This window comes from Mirounga angustirostris, unplaced genomic scaffold (assembly GCF_029215605.1).
Source record: "Mirounga angustirostris isolate CCGP_5_RB_7025 unplaced genomic scaffold, mMirAng1.0.hap1 SCAF_11, whole genome shotgun sequence".
Classification (NCBI taxonomy): domain Eukaryota; kingdom Metazoa; phylum Chordata; class Mammalia; order Carnivora; family Phocidae; genus Mirounga; species Mirounga angustirostris.
In genome coordinates, this window is record NW_026991719.1 from 19,032,344 (window position 1) to 19,042,136 (window position 9,793).

The 9,793-nt window shown below is 39.3% G+C and overlaps 1 long non-coding RNA gene across 1 annotated transcript in view; it reads right to left on the reverse strand.

Moving 5' to 3' along the window:
• Window positions 1-1,037: 1,037 nt before the first annotated feature.
• Window positions 1,038-9,793, reverse strand: part of LOC135362007 (uncharacterized) — a 316,651-nt gene continuing 307,895 nt past the window's right edge. The window contains exon 3 of the long non-coding RNA XR_010406308.1: window positions 1,038-1,116. This is a non-coding gene — a long non-coding RNA (uncharacterized LOC135362007). The remainder of the gene's footprint in view (window positions 1,117-9,793) is intronic.

The window sequence follows — 9,793 nt, forward strand, 5'->3', positions numbered from 1 at the left end:
TTTGGAAACCTTCTCAACAATCAGACTGCTACAAAAGTCCACTGAGCATGCATGCAGGTGAATTTCCCTTTTTCTCACAAAACAACATCCTCAGTAATCTTCGAGTGAGTAGGCAAGGTCATGAGATTTAAAATAGGTATGGTAACTTATAGCATCCAGGCATGTACCAAAACTCAAAATTATGTGTATGAATCTGGGACTTCATGCCAGCCAGTCCCTACTTGATACCCCTGGGCCCCACAGTGGACCGAAAAGCCTTACAACCTGCCTTCCACGAGAACATGCCTGATGGTGGTAGTAGGAGCCTCCTGGAGCTGCAGCTGTCCCCTGGCCCCCACTGGTGTACCCATTCCCTAATTCCTGGGCTTCAACTCCAGCACTGAGTTTGCTCCACCTTGGCTTGGGGCACCAAATCCCTTGCCAGATTCCTTTTCTGAAGAGTTGGAGCCTGGTCTTTCCACTTGCTCAGGCTCTGCCTCAATCTCAATCAACTCCTCTGGAAAGAAAATGACAACCCAGAGATCCCACTACTAAGACCCCACCCACTGCCTGATTCTTCTGGATACAATGGCAGTCCAACTCTTAACAGAAATGTACTTTAGCCTAAGACACTGATTCTACAGTGGGGTCAATCCTCCTGGTGCCCTCAGGCCTCTGCTTATGACCCTGCCCTTCCTGGCTCAAAACAAGAGGCCCTGCAAGCCTGCCAACTAGAAACACACAGTTTATGCCAATACACTCCACTGCTCAGTTCCCCTGTAAACCAAAGACTCGTATTTGGGGCCACTGGGATTTTCATGTGTGGCCATGGAAAAATCAACCATTTTACAAGCTATGTTGTTTAAGATGGTTGCCGGGGGCTAAGCTGTGACTCTCTGGCAAGTTTTTAACAGAATGGACTAGGGCTAGGAAGGCTCTAGGCATAAGCCAACACTGAATGAAGGAGACACTGCCCCCAGGAACAGACCCACTCCCAAGCTCAACCTTGGTGTTAAATGAGAATCAATACTCACCTCATCCAAAAGATGTACCCTCTTCCTCACCCTGCACTTCTCAGCTCCAACACACAGCCAACGATATGATCATCTCTGCTTCCTTCCTTGGTCCCCAGAAGACCTTGAGGAAAGGGCTCGGAATGAACTCCAAGATCTGCCTCAAATTTCTCTTTTTTTCCCTCATAATTTGATCTACCATGCCATCTATTTTGTGCATTTGGGGGGGGGGGGAACAGTTTGCCTACCTGTCTATAGCTGCTTTCTCACTAAAAGAGCAGAGTTGAATAGTCACAACAGAGACTGTGTACCCACAGAGCCAAACATTATCACTATCTACCCCTGACAGAAAAAGCTTGCCATCTCATATTTACAGTCACATTAACTATGTGAGGTGATGGATGTGTTAACTAACTTGATTGTGATAATCATTTCATAATATATACATGTATCAAATCATCACATTGTATACCTTAAATATGTACAGTTTAGTCAATTATACTTCAATAAAGCTGGGGGGGGGCAGAAAAAGGAATTAGCCTAGTTCACTAAAGCTCTATCGCTATCTATTTTAGGATCATGGTGAGGGACTTATAAAGCCAAAGGCCTGGCAATAGCTGACCACATCTAAAGCCCTGAAAATTACTTATTATTACTTCCTAGCAATCACAGATTGCACTGCCCATACACTGTTGGAGTACCATTAAGTACTCTGACATGTTATTTCATATGCTCTTCCTAATCCTAACATGTTAATTATTCTCTTTTTACAGATGGGGATATATGCTCAGAGAGCTTAACTACCTTGAACAAGTTTCGACAGCTATAAGCAGGATACATATCTTAAGATAAACCATTATACAGGTCCTCTCAAATTTTAATGTGCACAGGATTCTTCTGGTGGACCTCATGCAAACACAGATTCTGATTCAAGAGGACTGCTATGGAGCCCAAGATTCTGCTCCTTAAACAAGTTCACAGGTGATACTGTTGGTTTGCAGACCATATTGAGTAGCAAGGCATTCTATCACGATGCACCATGATGAACTGCTAGAATTGAAAACATCCCCTCTTTCCTGCGAGATATGCACTTGAAGTGCATTGTTTCATTTTACCCTTACAATCACCGTAGGAGATAAATATCATTTAACCCCACTCTATAACAGAGGAAACTGAGGCACCGAGCTGTTAAGTAACTTACCCAAGGTCATACAAATAGTAAACAGAAGATGTGAAACTCAAATTTCCACCTATATGATACAGTCTCTGCTCACTATCACCACACGCTATGACATCTTACTGCATGGGACTCCTTACATAACAATGATGGTCGCTGATGCCATCTGTGAGTGCGTGTAAGCCCACAGTTCTGAGACATTTCTACCTGGACACACCAAAGGTGGCTCCGCCACAAAGCCTGATCACAACACTAATTTTATTAGCAACCTTGACCCACTTTCCATTGGGGTTAGAATCAACTTTGCTGTCACTGACATAGTATCAAATGTACCACATGGGCTCTGCCTCACGTAAGCCCCACCCCATGCTGAAACAGGCTCCACAACAAGCATTCACCCTGTTTCCTTCTGCCCAACACTCCCACATTCCAGTGACAACAAAATCCCACCCTGAACCATAGCCTGCTTGTGTGCTGCCCTGACACCTCACTAATTATTTGTTCCTGAAAGTTGGATAATCCCAAAAGCTCTCTGACTAGCAAGTTGCCTGGAACCACAGTAGCCTCTTACACCAGACATCTTGTACTGCCCGCTGTGTGAATTACAGCTCTGTATAGGATCAGAACACCTTTATCCACCATGTAACTGGACGTGGTCTGAGATAAACATGCTTTTTGGACATTGCATATTAGAAAGGCCGGCTGTCTTTTGGGGTCATCCCCAACAGGCAAGCAAGTTTCCCTCACCACCACCCTTCTTTCCCTCAGCTGCTTCCTCTCCCCACTGGCCCACCCTTGAGGACCCCAGCCTGTGTGACCTGGAACATGCAAACCTCAAAAATTTCCAGGTTTTAGCTCATGGCTGCCGGCCACGAAATCTGTGTCATTGCAAGGAAAGAATATTCAGATCAAAGTCAGACAGTCTAGAAAATACCACTTGGATGTTCTTCCTGAATGATTTTTAAATAGCCACACACATTAATTAATTTTCTGCCATACTTCAGTGGGGTTGCAATCTTTTTCAGCAAATTGAGACAGAGACTCCATAATGAGAACAAAACTATATCAAATACCATTTCAGCAAAAATTGAAAAATCAAAAGTGATAATATTTCTGAAGTAATGGCCATGTTGAAAAAAGTAAATGGCATCAAATGCATCTTTTTTCCTGTCAAGTGCTATAATAGGACTGACAGAAAAACAACATGCCAAATTAATCCACCTTTAAAGGCTGTTGCCTTTTCTTCCATCAGTTTTCTACTCCTATCATTTAGGAATATCAATAAACTCCCGAAGAGAAGATTCGGCAGTTGTTAACATTATCATTTGTGTTTCTCTTCCCCTACAATGATTTTTACTGAAGATTTAAGTCACCTGCTGTCTCCCTCAGTAGTAATGTGCACTGCAAAGAATTGAGTATAAGCCCTTGTCCCAAATCCTTACTCTGAATGGCTTTATCAACTACAAGCAGTTCCGAAACCCCTGAGAAAGGCAATAAAAACTTCTGTCATACCGGATTGCCTTTTTCATCCCAGATTATCACAACTGAATATGTTTATTGGAAATGGTTTCCTTTTCTTGCCTTCCCCATCTTTCCCCAGCCTATTGTTAATCACCCTTGTGTATAGCCAGGAAATCTGTTTGAGTTTGCTATGTGGAGCTCGGGAGTTAGCTGTGTGACCTTGGAAAACAGCTTATTATTTGTGCCTCAGTTTTCTCATTTGTCAACTGTATTGCTTTTAGAGGGGAAGATTAGAGCATGCACTTAATTCACATATAGGAAAGGGGGCAAAGTCCTCAGAAACCTAAGATTCACATAGGTCCATATATTACTTAACAATTTATTGAGATATAGTTCACATACCATGCAATTCATGCATTTAGAGTTAATAATTCAATGTTTTTTTTATATTTACAGTTTTGAAATAGTCATCATGAAGTAATTTCATCACCCAAAACCAAACTCTGTAACAGTCACTACCCATTACCCCTCTCGCCTCACTTCCAAGTCCACCTCATCTCCCACATCCGTCCTCAGCCCTAGGAAACCCTCATCTAGTTTCTCTCTATTTGCCTACTCTAGACATTGCATATACATAAGGTAAGTGGTCTTTTGTGACTGGCTTCTTTCACCTCACATGTTTTCAAGGATCATCTATACCAGCATTCACCAATATCACCTTCCTTTTTATTGAACAGTATTCCACTGTATGTATACAACACGCTTTGTTTATCAATTCCTCAGGTGATGGACATCTGGGTTATTTTTGGCTCTTTACTATAAATAATACTGCTATTTACATCTATGTACAAGTTTTTGTGTGAACATGTTTGTACTTCTCTTGGGTAGATACCAAAGAGTGGAATTGCTGGGTCATACAGTAGCTTTATTTACTTATTTATTTTTATGGTAACTTTCTATTTGACATTTTGAAAAACTGCCAAAATGTTTTCCAAAATGTTTTCCAAAACGAATGCACTTTTTTATATTTCTACTACTGTATGAGTGTTCACATTTCTTCTTCACATCCTCACCACCTTATTTTTGTCTTTTTTATTACAGCTGTTATAGCTGGTATGAAGCTGTATCTCACTGTGAATTTGATTACCATTACCCTTATGACTAATAATTTTGAGCATGTTTTCATGTGCATATTTCCTGTGGGTTAGCTGAAAATTTCTTAGAATTCCCTTTTAATTTACCTGTACTGCTTTTGAGTGTACATATTTGTATGGCTTTTTAGTGGTTCCTCCAGGTATTGCATTATATATCTGTAACTTATCAGAGTCTATGGTACTATTATTTTACAGTATGGTCAAGTATAGAAACCATTTCTCTTTTTATGTCCCTTTACTGTTCCCAATTGTAATATACTTGTTTTAACTATCTCCTCTAATACATTTAAAATGATATCATACATTATCAAAATGTCAAATATCATTTATAAAATTCAAGAAGCGGCTACTCTATTGTATTTAACCCATATTTTTGCTTATTGTTTCCTATCCTTCTTTTATCATTCCCTTTTCATGTAGAGAATGTGCGTCAGCCATTATTTTACGTTAGGTCTGCTGGCAATAAATTCTCTTAGCTTTCCTTCATTTGAAGATAAGATCAATTAACTTCATTTCTGAAGTTATTTCCTCTACATATAGAATTATGGGTTGATTGTTCTTGTCTCTCAGCATGTGAAAAAATATTATGCCACCTCTTTTTGGCCTCCATGGTTTTTCATGACAAATCTCCTATCATTTGAACAGGTGTTCCCTCTATAGGCAATGTGTCATTTCTCTCTATTTGCTTTCGAGAGTTTTTCATTGTCTCTAGATTATATAAATTTGATTATGCTTTGCCTTGGCATGGATTTCCTTGGCTTTAGTGTGTTTGGGGTTTACTAATATTCTTGAATTTGTAGGTTTATGCTTTTCGGGAAAGCAGAAAATTTTCAGTCCTTATTCTGTTGAGTATCTGTTCATACCCATGTTCTTTCTCATCTTCTGCAATTCCAAGGAATATTAGAGCTTTTATTATTGTCCACAGGCCTCTGAGGCCCTGTTATTTTTTTTAGTCTTTTTTTCTCCCTGTTGTTAAAATTGGGTAATTCCCAATGTTTTTTCTTTAAGTTCACTACTTCATTCCTCTTTCATTTCCATTCTTTTATTAAGCCCATGAAGGGAGTTTATTTTGATTACTGAATTTTTCAGTCCTAAAATTTCTATTTGGTTCTTCTTTGTATCTTCTATTTTTTGCTAAAACTTTTCTCATTTGTTTCAAGTCTGTTGATAAGTACTCACTGAAGCTTTTTAAAAAATGATGGTTGACTTTAAATCTTTTTCAGATAATTCCATTGCCCATTTCTTCTCATTGTTGGTATCTATTCATGTGCTCTTCCTCATTCACCCTCATTCATCCTAATTCTTGATATGATGGGTGATTTTTAATTCTGTCTAGGACATTTTGTGTACTATGAGAATTTCAGTATTATTTAAATCTCCAATTTTGCAAGCCTCCACTGATACTATACTGGTATGGGAAGCTGGGCCCTAACTTCTTACTGCCAGGCAGATGTGTGAGTCCAGGCTCCCCATTAGAACTTCACATATGCTGTGAAAAAAGTAAGATATGCCACATTATTGCTAGGTGAGGGTAGAACTCCAGGCTCCCCACATAGTTTCTACTGACATAATGGTGGGGAGGGTGTGGGTGTGGAGAGGGCATCTCATTACCTCTGCACAGTGCTGAAAATACAGTCTTGGAGACTTGGTCTGCTTGGACATCACTGCAGCAGAGAGAGGTAGGAGTGTTTCGCTACCAATGGATGTGGATGGAAGTCTAGGCTCCACACTAGGCCTTTGTTGATGGGGGCAGGGGAAGTGCACTGTGTTGTTGTTTTCTGCAATAAGCAAGCAGGGAAGTTATTATCAGAAAAATTTCTTTCTTAATAGGCTCCTCCTTTCTTGGTCCTTTGGCTTAAAAAAATAGGTTTTTCTTGGGACATTTTTTTTTGGTTGTGCCTGTGGGTGTTTGCTTCTCCAGCACCCAATCTAGGATATAAGGGAGGCAAAACAAAAAAACAAGGGAACTTAGCATTGTCATTCCTTAAGTTCCCAAATCCTTAGCTGGTCTGCCTTCTTCTCTCCAGATTTCAGAGTCTTCTTGTTTTATATATATATAATAAATAAGCAGAAGGAATAGGGAGAAATGTGCCTACATCATCTTGTCCAGAATCAGAAGTCTCCCCCTCTTACTGTTTTTTTTAATGTGGCCACTAGAAAATATAAAATTGCATGTGTGACTCACATCATGTCCCCATTGGACAAAGCTGCTGTAGATGTTAGATTTCTCACTTGCAAATATGAAGGTTAGAAGAGATGCTCTTCCAAGCAGTCCTTCCCACCTCTAAATTCCCATGATTCTAAGGATTGTTGTTTGGCTTCGGTATAAAATACGAATAATGTAAAACACTGTTTTTCTTTCTACTTACCTACATCATAGCTATCAGAAATGAAATGGTCCTAGAAAGCCCTTCAAATGCCTCAAAATAGAGCCAAGGGATAATTGAAACTTATTATTTTTAAAGCTCATGCCAATATGTTAAAATTTCCATAGGAAGTAGTTGGTAAGCAAGAATTTCTCCAATAGTGTTTATTTCAGGTGCTAATCAGCTTACAGTTTTTCTTTCTTTCTTTTTTTTTTTTTACTGTTTGTGCTGAAAGGAGATTTAATTACATCAATAGCCTCACTTCTTCATATACCTAAATAATGCATTCCCCCCACTCTGTGGAGAATAAACTAAATTTGATAGAGAAAGGTTTAACAGGTAGCTAAAAATAGCACTGTAGTCTCCTTGAAAGAACTCCCAGTACTCACTATTCCTCCTTTTATAAAGACTTTCCTTTTCTGAAACTGCTAATGAATGGTTCTTGTCTCCTTGTGATTCTCTCCCTCATCCTACCCTTCCAGGTATTTTGAAAGACTATTACAATTCATTTCCTTCCAATATTCATGGTAAGTTATCTTACTGAAATCCACTGGATCTTTAACAGAACAATCTCAGTAACTGCCTATGAAATCTTAGTTTCCTAGAAGCCTTGTTTAAAAATTAAGACAGTGCCTTTCAGCTTTTGGTACAAGATGTAAAGTTCTCTCCCCAGCACTGCAGGGTTCCCCAGTGGTCCAGTTGTCTCTCTTCCCAATTGCTTCCCTAGTAATATGTGTTTCTCCGTCGTGCCACAAAAAAGACCTTCTTGAAAGTCACTGCTAATTTCCTTCTCCCACCTTCAGTAGTTTATTTACTCCGTGTCCTCCATGAAGTATTTTACATTATTTAGCAGGTCTTCTCAACCTGTTCCCTTGCCTTATTTCCTACTATAATGCTCTCTTCTTATTCTCTTGAATTTTTCTTATTTCTTCACTTGGTTCCCTGTCCTCCCCTTCTCATTATCTAATCATATGGCTTCTCTGATTCCTGAAGATATTCTCAAACCTGTTTTCCATTACTCTCTATTTTGTGGGAAGAATATTCATTCAACTCTACTTTCTATGCTGATTATTCTATTTTTCTTCCTGTCTTCTTACCTGAACTAAAGTCCCAAATCTCCAGTCCTACTTCACATTTCTACTTCCATTTCCCCAAACCACCACAAATTGGACATGTCTGAAACCAAACTCCTCTTCTTGCCCTATAAATGACTTCCCCTCCAACTTCCCTGCCAAACAGTTCCACAGTTCTTTGCTCCGAGGAGTCCCCAACTTGTCAGTTTGAGTAACCTTTGACTAAACGCTCCTTTCATTCCATCTCTACAATCAGGCACTAAATCAAGCATATTTTCCCCTACAGATGGGAGTGTAGTGGAGGGAGAAAGGTCTTGAAGCTAATCAGACCTGTGTCTAAATCTGTCTAAGTTATTTACCATACCTTTGCATGAACTTGGATATACTATGTGACAACTAGGAGTTTCAGTGTTTTCACATGGAAAAGGAGGAAAACACCTATTACAGAGTTGCTGTGATGATTAAATGAAACAATGCATTTTACATATTTGGCATATACTAGGACTAAAAATATTAGTTTGCTACTTGGTTCCCTGCTCATTTTAGCTGTTCCTTTCTTGAATTAGCACTGCCACACTCTTTTCAAGTCTCTCAGTTCAATATACTTAAAATATCACAAACACAGCCCCCATTCTTCACTTCATTGCATCCTGCTTTCCGCATACAGCCCTGCTTCCCTAATTAATACTGACAGTGTCAAGAGAACTCCTTCATTCTAGATTCATTCCCTACCCCCCCATTTTTTTTACCATAGTAATTTGAAACATCTTTGATTGTCTTTTCAGTTCTTGAAAGTTCCCTTTTCCCTTCCCCTGACCCAAACTATTTTTCTCCATTTCCCCTCTGTCTTTAACCTAAATCTTCTGTCCTAGTCATCCAGCCTGCCCTTATCACCTCCCAAAGCCACATTGATTTCTTCCCCTAAAACTTTAATATCCTGCTATCTGTAATTTCACACCTCCTAGTAACAGAACAGACCTACATCCCTTAGAGAGCTTTGCCTCAAATCGCCAGCCTCCAGACCTTTTGGTCTGCCATCATGTTTAATACCTAATAGCATTCTCAATCGTGTTTATTTGCTAATGTGCTAGATGAGTACCGGCAATTTCTTGGGTTTCACATACAAGTAACATTTCAAAATCAAATCTGGCTACTGGCATTAGTTTTACCTATTTTTTTTTTGACATAGTAGGGATCTTTAAAAATCATTTGTGATCCTCATTTCACTTTCTAAAGGATATTTTACCAATTCATGAACAAATTTTTATTACCCTCATTTTCATTTTGATGTGGACAGAGGAAACTCTAACAGAAAAAATCTTGGATAGACATTTGGGAACTTCCCTAATTGTCTCTACATACCTACTGTTTCTGTAACACAGTTTATTGAGACTTCCTACTCTGAACCAAGGAACATAACTGTGTGTGTCTCTGTGTATTTAAGTATTACTGTGTCATTCCACAGTTAGCAGAGCCAAGGCATAAGAAGCTTAGAAATAGCTCAAGGACCCACAGCTAATAAGTGACAGAAACTGAGAGCAGAACCCAGTTATTTAGCCTCTTGTGTTCT